Source organism: Mustela nivalis (assembly GCF_964662115.1).
Source record: "Mustela nivalis genome assembly, chromosome: 12".
NCBI lineage: Eukaryota > Metazoa > Chordata > Mammalia > Carnivora > Mustelidae > Mustela > Mustela nivalis.
In genome coordinates this window covers 20,554,004-20,567,477 of record NC_139031.1, presented here as the reverse complement: position 1 = coordinate 20,567,477, position 13,474 = coordinate 20,554,004, and the positions used below count along the sequence as shown (strand labels likewise).

The 13,474-nt window shown below is 41.0% G+C and overlaps 1 long non-coding RNA gene across 8 annotated transcripts in view; it reads right to left on the bottom strand.

The window, feature by feature from the left end:
- Positions 1-13,474, bottom strand: part of LOC309845709 — a 215,932-nt gene that overhangs the window by 164,111 nt on the left and 38,347 nt on the right. For all 8 annotated transcript variants that reach the window (XR_014301455.1, XR_014301456.1, XR_014301457.1 and 5 more), the window contains one exon: positions 946-1,075. This is a non-coding gene — a long non-coding RNA (uncharacterized lncRNA). The remainder of the gene's footprint in view (positions 1-945; positions 1,076-13,474) is intronic.

The following is a 13,474-nucleotide window of genomic DNA, read 5'->3' as shown; positions in this document are numbered from 1 at the left end:
TTCTTTCATGTAGGTCTTTAAACGTGGTGTGTTATGTTATGCACAACACATCCCAGTGGTGCTAGCCACATTTCAAATGTCAGTGGCTACATGAAGTCAGTAGCTATCATATGGGACAGCACAGATAGCGACCAAATTTAACCCATCGTAGAGGGAAACACCTGTATATTTATTAATCATTTTTAACTTCACAATTCAAGACCATGATACAACCTCATGGTTTCCTAGTTTTGTTAAAACAGGATCGACTGCTATAAGAAGAGGAGAAATAGCTTTCATTCTGAGAAACAATTTCTATCAAGATTACTGGCTCAACTCTTTAAATTTCATCCATATGTTTTGATTAGAAAGTATGGTTGCCCTTCCTTCTTAGTCTCCTCAATTAAAAAAGAAAGTTAAATCAGGAGAGATTCTGTGTTTTTATCTCTATTAGCAGGGGAGAAAAATCATTATTTTCAAATAGAAAGAGCTATTAAAATTCTACTTCTACAAAACAAACCAGTATTTATTTCACGTTAACCAAAATACAGTCTATGTTAAAAGACAACTTCGGTACAGATATAGTTGTATTTTTAAAATTTATGAGTTGCCTTACCAATAATTTTGCATTTCATAACATAAAAGTAAAATAAAGCACCAGGGAGAACGCTTTTAAGTTTCTAATACATGCACTTAGGTCTTCACTAGATTTCTTACAAGCTCAAGTATTATTCATGGAAAATATTTTCACAAACTTTTCTTTTTATCATCAGGGAATTAATTTCTTCCAGAATCCCATTACTTACAAATACTCACTTGTTGGAATTACAATAATTGCCATCACTACTCAACAACAAAACTTAAAGGATCCAATTAAAATGCATAATACTTTAAACTTTTAACGTTACGAAATTTTACTTTCTTCTTAAGCAGTTAAACACAGCGCACAGCGGCATCTCTACTCACTTGGATGTTACAGGGGCTTACTGATCATCTCCCCGAACCGGGCAGCCCTCAGCTCAGATCATCAGCAGCGAGTCAGACAAACTCCAGAAGGCAAAATATCTTCTAATTTTCAAAAGCATTAATAAAATGCCTGTGTGAGAGGGAAAAAAAAAAAAAGAGGGGGGGAGTTAGAACCAAGAGAGAACTTCTCTCAAGTGTACTGTCTAGATAGTAACTTCTGTTTCTTCTTTCCTCTCTCTTCAAGTGAGGGCTCAGAACACGTTCACATTCATGGTCCTATGGATGTGGGCCATCTGAACTGGCAATACTTGGTATTACAACCACCCTCTGTTTTCAGAACTCTCTCTGGGGAGAAGCCCAACTTCGTTTAATAATATAAGTATATTCTGAACTATAACCTGATCACCCTTTTACAGCTCTGATCCTTCAACCAGCAGACATCCTTGTTCCCTAACCATACAAAGGAAGACATTTTTGAGAGTGAAAAGAGGAACTTTGGAAATATTTATTTGTTAAGCTGATCAACTGTCTTTATTGTATTTATATTCTAAAAAGCAAAAATAATGTACGTCCACTACATCAAAGCAAAATTTAAGATTTATGTGCATTACATGAACACTTAAGATATCCTAAACAGATTAATTATTCTTGGTACATATCCTTGTACTTCAATCTGTTTTCTTAATAGATTCCATCTGTAATACTGTGTCACTTGTACTATGGGAAAAAAAGGCTGACATGATCTTATTATTTTTAATTTTTCACAAAGTTGCCAAAGTCTTTTTCGAAGTTTCATTTTATGTTAAATAATCTGAAATCACTTGACATCATCTGGCCCTTCTGTATTGTTGTTGTTTTCTTTGTTTTCTTTTTTAAGATTTTATTTATTTATTTGACAGACAGAGACAGAGAGGGAACACAAGCAGAAGTGGGAGAGGGAGAAGACAACTTTCTGCTGAGCAGGGAGCCTGATTCGGGGCTCGATCCCAGGACCCTGGGATCATGACCAGAGCCAAAGGCAGATGCTTAACAACTGAGCCACCCAGGCGCCCCTGATGTTATTTTCAACAAGAAATGCTCTTTTCACAGCTGCTGAAAAACTTGGTAAACTCAAAGCAAAGTCTGCTAAACAGAGGATATTCTCAATTCTACCTTTTTCATACCAAAATTGTTAAGTATTTCAGGCTTAAGATTTTAAAGATAGTATCTTTTTTTGCCCAATTTGGTGTTCCTTCCTCCACACTCACCCCCCTCCAATCCCCTCACCAGGATGCACACTCCCACACACAGTTTTCTTCCCTAGTGAAAATTCCGTCACACCACTTCCCAATTTACCAAATGCCCAATGGCTTCCCATTGCTCCTCGAATACAATCCAAAACCTTAATAGGGCCTCCAAAGCTCTGAGAGACCTGGTCCCTCCCTACCTCTCAAACCCTCAATAGTAGCAGGTCCTCCCCTGCCCCAGGGCCTCTGTGTGCTCCTTCTGCTCTTAGAGTCATCTGAGAGATTCCTAACACCCCCAAATCCAAGTTACCCCATGGTATCCTCTCCCCCAAAAAGTACTCTGTATTTTTGCATTCATCAAAATCTGTACTGACCTGTGTGCTTTTAGAAAGCCTATCTCCACCAGACGGTAAAAACTTCAAGAGATTGTAGACATCACTCCTGGTTTTTTGTTGTTTTTTTTTAAGATTCCATTTATTCATTTGACAGAGAGCATGGCATCACAAGTAGGCAGAGAGGCAGGCAGAGAGAGAGGGAGAAGCAGGCTCCCCACTGAGCAGAGAGCCTGATGCAGGGCTAGATCCCAAGACCCGGAGATCAGGACCCAAGCTGAAGGCAGAGGCCTCACCCACTGAGCCACCCAGGTGCCCCATCACTTCTGTTTGATTTACCTCTTAATCACCAGTCTTTTTACCCAGCACCTGGCACGGTCCTTGCCACCTTGTGAACCTTCTGTAAATATTTGGTGAATGAGTGAATGAATGACTGAGGAGGAGAAAGCAAGGACACAAAGGGCAATCTAGTTACTTCAGTCAACTCGTGATTTATGACCAAAACACCTCTCAATCTTAAATCCAACTACATCACCAATGGTCCCCTCCACACAGGCCGGCTCTCACCAGCACACAAACAGGCTGTACTTCCTCCCAACCTGAGGGAAAGGGAGAGAGAAAAAGCTCTCTCTCAACCCCACATTCCTGTGAACTCCCCATTTCTCTAATCCAATTTTATAGGAAAATTCAGAGCTGACAGTATCTGCTGTCTCCAATTCTTTCCCCCCATCCTCACTTAAACCCATTCCCGTCAGGCTTTGTCCCCGCTGCTGTCCTGAAACTGCTCTTGTTAAAGACCCAACAACCTCCATCCTGAACTAGGCATCCTGAACTATCTATCCAACCATCCAACTATCCAACCATCTTGAACTAGCCAGGTACTGCGACACGCACTTAAAGCGAATTACCCTTTTTAAACTGTTCATCACGACCACTCCCTGAGGCAGCTAGCATAGTTCCCTCCAGAGAGAGCCACCCTGAATTCATTCAAGGGCACCTGGGGCGGGGGGATGGGACGGACCAGGAGAGACATTTTTTACTGAAATTAAATAGTTTTCATTCTAACGGGACCTCGTCTTACTGAACCTGTCTGGTACTTAACAGACCTGATCATTCCCTTCTTTCTTTGCTTGGTTTCTAGGACACCACACTCTTCCCTGACTCTCCTCCCCCTTCACTGGCCATTCCTTCTTAGACTTCTCATTATGCCAACCTTTTAGGTTAAAAAGCAGGGCTTTCGGGTCTCCAATTTCTTCTCTATCTCTATCCCCTCCTCTTCCTCATATCAATAGGTCTCAGACCACTTTATTTTTTTTTTTTAAGATTTTATTTATTTGACAGAGAGAGAGATCACAAGTAGGCAGAGAGAGAGGAGGAAGCAGGCTCCCTGCTGAGCAGAGAGCCCTATGCGAGGCTTGATCCCAGGACCCTGAGATCATGACCTGAGCCGAAGGCAGAGGCTTAACCCACTGAGCCACCCAGGTGCCCCTCAGACCACTTTAAATACCACCCATAAGAGTCTAAACCTCTTCCTTTACCTCACTCATATTTTCAGCTCCCTACCTGACATCTCCTCTTGGACATCAAACAGACATTTCACACTTAACATCACCCCACACCAAACTCCTGATGTTCCGCCCCAATAAGACTGATGCTCCTACAGGATTCCCCATGTCGGTAAATGGTAATTCAATCTTCCACGTCATCCCTGACTTTTCCCTTTCCTGCACACCACATATCCAATCCATCAGCAAATTCTGTTAGCTCCATCTTAGAAATGTATCTAAATTCTAACTACTTCTCCCTACTTCCACCCCCACAACTGCTACCTGAGACTCCTTTGCCTCCATCTGGATTCCTGCAACAGCCTCCCAATCGATTCTTCCCCTGCCTCACTGCAGTTTTCAAAACAAAAGGCCAGAGTTACCTTGATTTATTTTTTTCAGTCATAGTGATTTTTTAAAAATCAGATCATGTCACTTCTCTGCTCAAAACCCACCAAAAGTTTCTCTTCTCATTCAGAGTAAAAGTCACGGTAGCAGCCTTCAAGGTCCATAACTGGCCCCAAGTAGCCACTCTGGCTTCATCGCTGCCACTCTCTTTTCCTCATTCATCCCTCTCTTGTCCTACTGCCTTGGCTCCTGCTTGAGGACGCGAACACACTCATGCCAGGGGCTTTGCAGTAGACTGCTATTCCCCTCTCCAGAATGCGCTTCTTCAGAGACATCTACATGGCACTCCTGCTCACAGACCCTTACTCCACAGCAGACCCTTACTCCACAGCAGACCCTTACTCCAAGTATCAACCCATCAGGCGGGACTTCTAGGCCACTCTATTCCATGTAACACCTCATCACCACCATTACAACTATCTATCCAGCCACCCTGATTCACTTATATTTGTTTATATCCATTCATTCATTCATCTCAGCCCACTGGGTACCCCTCCCCTCTTTCTTCTCTTCCCCTTGTAGACTTTAACTTGATTAAGGGAAGAAATTTTTGTTTTGTCTAATACTGTATGCCAATATAAATGCATGGAATAAATGGTTGAAAATAAGATTCTGAGAAGGCAAACGAACTAAACCTCCAGACCCTACTATTCTTAAAGAGAATCGCTTAGGGAACAAGGACCATGCAGTTACAATCAAATTTTGCAGAGTAACTTGTATACAGTCTCCAGGTAATTTCATCACTGATCATATTTTGCACTGAAATTTTAGTTTTCCCACATTATGAACACGTTACGTGTTACCAACTTTAAGAGTTAAGTAGGACATTTTAAAATGTGACTTTTGGGTCTCAGTTATCAATGCCGAATTCCCTCCCTTTACACCGCAGCCATCCAACTGTGTCCTCATTTGGGGCGGGGGGGCATTTATTTTTAAAGCCTTGCCTGTGAGTCCTGATGGGAGTCCCTCTCAAGCCCCCACTGTTACATTATTTGCCATAGTATATGTAAGAAGAACTTGTAGTTTCGCAAATACCTAAACTGGGTGATAGGAAGAATGGTGACTGAGAGCCTAGGTACGGCTGCTTTCTTTCACAAGGTGGTTCTTTAAACTTCTCTGGTACAGCTACCAAATGCTTTAAGACTTCCAAAGGCACTTCTCAGCCTACAGCTAAATGACTTCAAGGTTCTTTTCATGAATAAGTCTGTCTTCCAAGAACCCCTAGACTCTCACTGGCTACCCCAGCACATTTCCATCTCTAATCCCCAGACTCCCAAGTCTCCACTAAGTGGAGGTCCAAATGGACACTACATAAAGAGCATTTTATCAAAGCAATTTGTGTGTGCATAACTAAGTCTCACAAATAAAACTGGACCAGGTTGGATTCTGTTACCATTACTGTACTCCTGAACACTGTTCAACCTTGTCTCATACCACCTAGAAATTCAAAAACCATCTGCATTATTTCCTGAATCACCATCAACCTATAATTTAATGAGAAACTATACACTTTCACTATGTTATTCCCACTTTTTCTTACGGGTCCCTGTAAAACAACACTGCTAACATCAGGATAGATCCCAACACGCCCAAATATATATATTTATACCCATCTAGTATAAAAACAATTTGAGAAGAACCACAGAATGTGGTCATCACCAGTAATACAAGAGAATGAAGAACTAATATTTATTAAGAACCTACAATATGCCAGGCATTTTATCCACATTATCACAAGTAATCCCTATAATGGCCTCATATAGGAGGTATACAGCACCAGACTTCAAAAGCCCTCAAGATGCCTCCTTAAAATCCCAGTACCACATCCTCCTACCTACGTCGGTGTGATTCAGTCTTAGGAAGCAGCCATTACCAGTCAGATTTTATCAAAATGAGCAGCTAATAATTAACACCCATATTCAAACTGTTTTATGTGTTAAACACATAAAGATCAATCTTAAACCGACAGGACAGGCTAACACGTCTTAAAATTTTTTCAGTGAACTCACTCTGTTAGGCCCAAGGGATACAAACCTTCTTAAAAGAAACTGCACTACAATGACCATTCTGAGGCTTCTCATGGGAAAGGTGGATAGTTGGTTGTATTTGACCATCAAATATTTTTTCTTCCATGTCACAAAAGTCGTGAAGTCTTAAATAACTGTCTGGCACAGAAACATGTGAATGAATGCAAGCTCCTTGGGGAAAAGAAGATTCCACTGCTGTCCCTTACTCTGCTGCCCCTTACTCTGATGTGAACTAGACTTCAGAGTGGGCAAAAAATACAGACCCAGCTCTTCAAACTCCATGAAAGGTGTTATTTGCTTCCTTTGGTGCTTAAAAGCATCACCTTAATGTGCAAAAATAAAATATGTCCAATGCAGATATTTGTTAAGGGACATGAAGACAGAATAAAATCAGCACCTGTACAAAGACCGCACTGACAACACCTAATACTTTAGAGAAAAAAAAGCTAACGGTCCTACTGGCAATTGTGATTTTTTTTTCCTTCCGTCCTTCCTTCCTTCCTTCCTTATCTTTCTTCCTAAGATTTATTTACTTAGAGAGAGAGTGAAAGAGGGCAGGGGAAGGGGCAGAGAGAGACTCTCGGGCAGACTCCCCACCAAGTGGGATTCGATCCCACGACCCTGAGATCATGACCTGAGCTGAAATCAAGAGTCCGACGCTCAGCTGGCAGAGTCACCCAGGCGCCCTGCGATGCTGATTTTCTAAGCTCCTTCCTTCAGTACAGTTTCAAAAGAGCGGAGGTGCTGGATTCTGTGCTCCGAGGGACCCTGTGCACCCCCAGCCCCAGGCCGGTACACACACCTCTTGGGCGGTGGCCAGGCAGCCTCCTGCCTTCGGGAACCCGATCTGCAGGAGCTGCACTCCTGGACCTTTGACGTCACTGTGGTTGAAGATATTTTTCACCAGGTTCTTTAAACAAAGATTCACGTGATAAATTTCTGTTCGAGTTTAGTTCCAGGAAATGTTTGGTTTCTGCAGATGTTTACAGGCTTCCGGTTGTCGGCACATGAAAATTATATAATCCTGTGTTTCTTTTTCTCACTTGAGCAAGCAGAAAACGTAAAATCCAGTATCTCGCCCGAATTTGCTCACTGTGGACCTTGGGGAATACTTAATCCTCAACTTCTTTTAGTTGGGGTTGGTTTTATTTTTTGAAAGGCTACACTGCCTTTTGACCTAAACTGCCTTAAATGCTTTTCAGGAGCAAGAAAAGCTGCAAAACGTAAGACGTAAAAGACCTAGTGGTGACCTGCTTGTAAGCTACAGGTGAAAATCGAAAAACGAGAGAAACACAGCGGTGTGTATACACTGAGAAGGTATAAATGGCCCAGAATAAACGCCCAGAATTAAATTCCCTGCTCTCCAAAAGATACAAAAGATTCCATAAGGAGACAAAACAGCACTCTACCTTCTTTGCTGAAACCCAGCTCACTGGTTTGTGAACCACCAAATATGCTCTTGGTTGAATTTCCCTAGCAATATTAAAAGCCTGAAATTTTTACAAATTACTGTAGTAGGAGAGTTCTTCAACATTATTTTGAAAATTAAAAACGTCTCAGAGAAAGTAAATCAAACTGGCTTTATGACAGGGGTTACATTCTAAGCCCCTTCATTTGGAAAGCCGTCCAGATGACATATCTGGGTACTGCCATCGTCATCGGCCAAGAATTGCTTTTAGGTCCCTCACTCCTCAAAACATGTTCTGTTGTAAGTGACTCCTAATTTATTACTGCATTTATATTCCATCTCCTTTGACAACACATTTGAGATAGTCTATCAAAATGCAGACATTATAACAAAATTTTACTTTATAAATATAAAAATCTGGACAAGGGAAAAAGGCCATGCAATTATGCAGGCCTGAAGGTTACTTAAATTAAGCCATAAATTTGGCCCTATACTGCCTGGTCGATAAAACAAAAGAAAAAAAAATTTTGCAAAATTCATATTGGCCAAGATGGGATGCTGTCTGGAGAAACAGAATTTGTCCTGGTATGCAAACCTAAGAAAATTTTCTCTACCGTATTATTACATAAATAATACACTGGAGTCTTTGGTACTGTCCTTGACAAATAATCTGACTAGTTCATCCAGCAGTTTCTTATAGTATATAACATAAACAATAAAAATAGAGAGCTCTCGGATAATCTGGATATATTCAGATGATAAAAAATAAGACCTAGGAAGTATGTCCAGTAGAACTTTCTGTGATGCTGAAAATGCTCTACACCTCTACCCTGTCCAAGATAGGAGCCCACGAGCCACATGTGGTTGGGAAACACTTGAAATGAGGCTAGTGCAATCAAAAGCTACATTTTTAATTATACATAATATTAATTTTAATAGCCATGTATCAGAAAAGCAAATATCTACCCACTGGACTGCACAGGTCTAAACTATTACTTACCAAACTTTTCTTAGTAGCAGAACCATTTGGGGGTCGGCAAACCCAGATGGAATCTAACACGTAAGAAAATAAAGATGGTGCATTGCATGTATTTATTTTTATAAGTTCAAATTTGTAATATTAACTTATAGGCAACGTGAGTTATGAGTTTTCTAATGGGTAAAAATTAAAAACTGAAGGTTGTGAGAGTTCTAAACTCAGATCAGCCCCAGTGAACTTTCTGTATTTCGTTTGGATGCACGAGCAGTGCCCATGTGGGACTTCTAACTGCACAGTCTGAGCTACCCAGTTAGCAAAGACCACACACACCACCGTCATCTACCCAGAAAGCATGAAGAAAATAACAGCACGCCAGCAGGGCCATTTCAAGCATTTCTCTTCATGGGAGGAGTCTTCCCAGGAACCCACACGGCCATCCCAGATTCAGACCACAGCTCGGGTGCAAGGAAATGAGAATCAAGAGAGTGAGTGCAGAGTCACGCTGGCTTAGAAGCCTTCCTCACAAACAGAAACCAGTACCTCACCTGACGGTCGCAGCCACAGCTTCCAGGGACCCCACGAAGGACAGACCCGTATCTGTAAAGTACTCCCAGGGAAGCTCGAAACTACTGCTTCTAACCAAGAATTCAGAGTTCATGTATAGTTCCCTCCCAGGCCAAACACATCTACCAATTAAAGGTCACTTTAATCATAAGCAATGTTGCCTAGTAACACAGTTAACTTTCCATTTTTATCAGGATTCAGAGGAACTTAGTAGAAAGTTCATCCAAGGTCAGATCTGCCTTTAGAGATTCAGAAATGATTCTGTTCATTCTTGACCCACCTTCATGATCTAAAACCATACCCGTGTGCATGCGCCCCCACACACACATCCTAGCATATAAAAAATAGAAAAGAACTTTATCAAAACCCTATAGAACAATCATACCTAATGATTAAATAGTAGAAGAATTTCTTTAAAAAGCCAGGAAATGAGACAAAGATGACTACAACTGTTACTTCTATTCAATAGTGTAGAGGTCCTAGTCCATGTAATTAAAAAATAGAGGGGCATGTGGCTGGCCTAGTCAGTAGCGCATGTGACTCTTGAACTCAGGGTTGTGAGTTCAAGCCCCACATCAGGCATGGAGAAGAAAGAAAGAGAGGGAGGGAGGAGGGAGGAAGAAGGGGTAAGGGAAGGGAAGAAAAGAAAAGAAAGAAGAAAAGAAAAGAAAACTAACAGAAATGAGGTAAAAACTCAGAATTTAGGGACGCCTGGGTGGCTCAGTTGGTTGGGCAGCTGCCTTCGGCTCAGGTCATGATCCCGGCGTTCTGGGATCGAGTCCCACATCAGGCTCCTTGCTCGGCAGGGAGCCTGCTTCTCCCTCTGCCTCTGCCTGCCATTCTGTCTGCCTGTGCTTGCTCTCTCCTCCTCTCTCTCTGATAAATAAATAAAATCTTTAAAAAAAAAAAATCAGAATTTATGTAAGGTGACCAACTGTCCCTATCCCTGTGTGATACTTTTTTATACAGAGAATTATGAAGGAAAGCTATTAAAGCTAATAAAAAATAAGTTTATCAATGTTTCTGGATAGAAGAATCAATATGCAAAAGTGAATATAATTCCCATAAGCCAAAAAACAGCACTTTGTAACGTAAATAAGAAAAACTACCATTTAAAATGCTAACTACAGCTATAAGCTCTCTAATAATAAATCTAACAAAAAACTTCAAGAGCTTTATGGAGATAATTACAGAGCTGAGTAAATGGAGAAATATTTGTGGGTGAAAACCTAATAAATACTCCTAAATTGAACTGGAATTCAATATAATTCTAATAAAACTTCCTAAGGGTCTTTCGTGAATCATAGTAAGTCGATCCTAAAATCCATAAGAAAAAAGAGCCAAGAACAGCTCTGACAAATTTGAAGAAGAAAACAAGTAGGCAATTTACCCTCCACAATGTTAAGAGATACAGTCTGGGGGCGCCTGGGTGGCTCAGTGGGTTAAGCCTCTGCCTTCGGCTCAGGTCATGATCCCAGGGTCCTGGGAACGAGCCCCGCTAAGCAGAGAGCAGAGAGCCTGCTTCCCCCTCCCTCTGCCTGCCTCTCTGCCTACTTGTGATCTCTGTCTGTCAAATAAATAAATAAAATCTTAAAAAAAAAGAGTTACAGTCTGCCACAGTAAATAAAATGGTATAGGCGAAAGAAAGGCAACAGACCACCAGGAAAAGGACTCCTATTGTGATTAGAAATCTGACATAAAATAGCAGAAGCACTGCAGATCAGAGGGGCGAGGATGAACTACGGAATGGCACTGAGACACAGGTCACTGTTAGGGAAACAAAATTAGATCCATGTTGCATATCACTGAGAAATATTTTCAGGATAATTAAAGGCTTAAATGTGAAAATAAAACTTTGGAAACTTTTACCCATGGGGTAATGCAGGATTTTAAAGATAAGACTTAAAAAGTTGATAAATATTACTACATTTTTTTTTAATTCTAAACAACCAAATATTCTTTAAAAACAAAGTGAAAATCCAAGCCATGGACCTAGAGAAGATACTGATAACCAGCAAAGTGTTTCTCTGCAGAATACAGGAGAACTCTCAAAAACCAATAAGCAAACACAAATAACTGAGTTGAAGGAAAAAAAAAAAAACCTGGAAAACCAATTAACAGAACAGAAAATCTGAGGGGAAAATAAACATAAGATGTCCAATCTCAGTACAATGCCATTTAACACTACAGTAAGATACCATTTCACACCAGACTGGCAAAATAGGATACGATAATGAAAGAAAATTGAACTGATTGAACCACTTCAAAGAGCAATTTGGCAAGAATAAAGGTGAAGCTGCTTATGCCACAAGCAAGCAGCTCCCCTCCTATTCGGTAGAGAAATGGGCATATGTACATCGGGAGGCACATAGAAGAATGTCTGTTACCAGTGCCTGTAACAGCAACAAACCGCAAACAACTCAAACATGAATTAATGGGAGAATGGATAAGCATATGGTGATATTGTTTTATAATTAAATACTACATGTATTTAAAAGAATTAAAGACAGCCACATTATCAAAGATGGATAAATGTTAAAAAAAAAAAAAAAAATAGTGGGCTGCCTGACTGGCTCAGTTTAGGCATCTACCTTCAGCTCAGGTCGTATGAACCCAGGGTCCTAGGGTCCAGCCTGTAGCTGGGCTTCCTGCTCCATGAGCAGTGTTTCTCTTTCTCTGGCTCCCTCTGCCCCTACCACCTCTCCCTAACCCCTTTCTCATGCTCTGATAAATACATAAAACCTTAATAAAAAAAAAAAGATAAGTTAGGGTGCAAAACTCTTTTTTTTTTTAAGATTTTATTTATTTACTTGATAAAATAAAAAAAATAAAATAAATTTTAAAAAAATAATAAAAAAAAAAGATTTTATTTATTTACTTGAGAGAGAGACAGTGAGAGAGAGCATGAATGAGGAGAAGGTCAGAGAGAGAAGCAGACTCCCCATGGAGCTGGGAGTCTGATGCGGGACTCGATCCCGGGACTCCAGGATCATGACCTGAGCCGAAGGCAGTCGTCCAACCAACTGAGCCACCCAGGCGTCCCAGGGTGCAAAACTTTAAAAAAAAAAAAAAAAAGAAAAAGTTAGCTTCTGCAAAGAACAGAATAAAAGGCAACCCAAAGAATGGAAGAAAATATTTGCAAATATGGAAATGATAAAGGGTTAATATCAAAATATATAAGGAACTTCCACAACTCAATAGCAAAATATCAAGTAACACTTGATTAAAAAATGGGCAAAGGACTTGAATAGACTTCTCCCTAGAGAAGACCTACAAATGGCCAACAGGTATAGAAACAGACGCTCAACATCATTAGTCATGAGGGAAATGTAAATAAAACCACAATGTGGTACCACCTCACACCTGTTAGGATAGCCATTAACAAAACAACTGAAAACAGCAAGTGCTGGCAAGTACCTGGAAAAACTGAACCCTCCCGCGCTGCTGGTGGGAATGGAAAATGGTACAGCCGCCATGGAAAACAGCATGGTAGTCCCTCAGAAAGATTATAAGCAGAACTACCACGGGATCCAGCAATCCCCACACCTGGATATTTATTCAAAAGAATTAAATGAGAATGTGGTACAGACACCTGCACTCCCATGTCCACTGAAGCATTATTCCTAATAGCCAAGAGAGGGCGACAACCCCAGTGTCCATCAGTGGAGGAACAGATGAAGAAAATGTGGTCTGTCCCCACAATGGAGTATTAGTCAGCCACAAAAAGGGAATCCTCTCATATGCAGCACGGATGAACCCTGAGGACATTCTGCTAAGGGAAACAAGCCAGTCGCAAGAGGACAAACACTGCACGACACCACTGTGTGTCCTGTCGAACACAGAGGAGCAGAAAGGAGAAGGGTGGCTGGCAGGGGCTGGGGAGGGAGAAATGGGGAGTTGCTGCTGATAAGTACAGAGACTGAGTCACCCAAGATGAAGACATTCTAGACACCCCCTGCACAACACTGTCTTACAGTTAACAATAATGCATTGTGCACTCCAAAATTTGTTAAGAGGGCAGAGTTCATGTTACGTGACTTT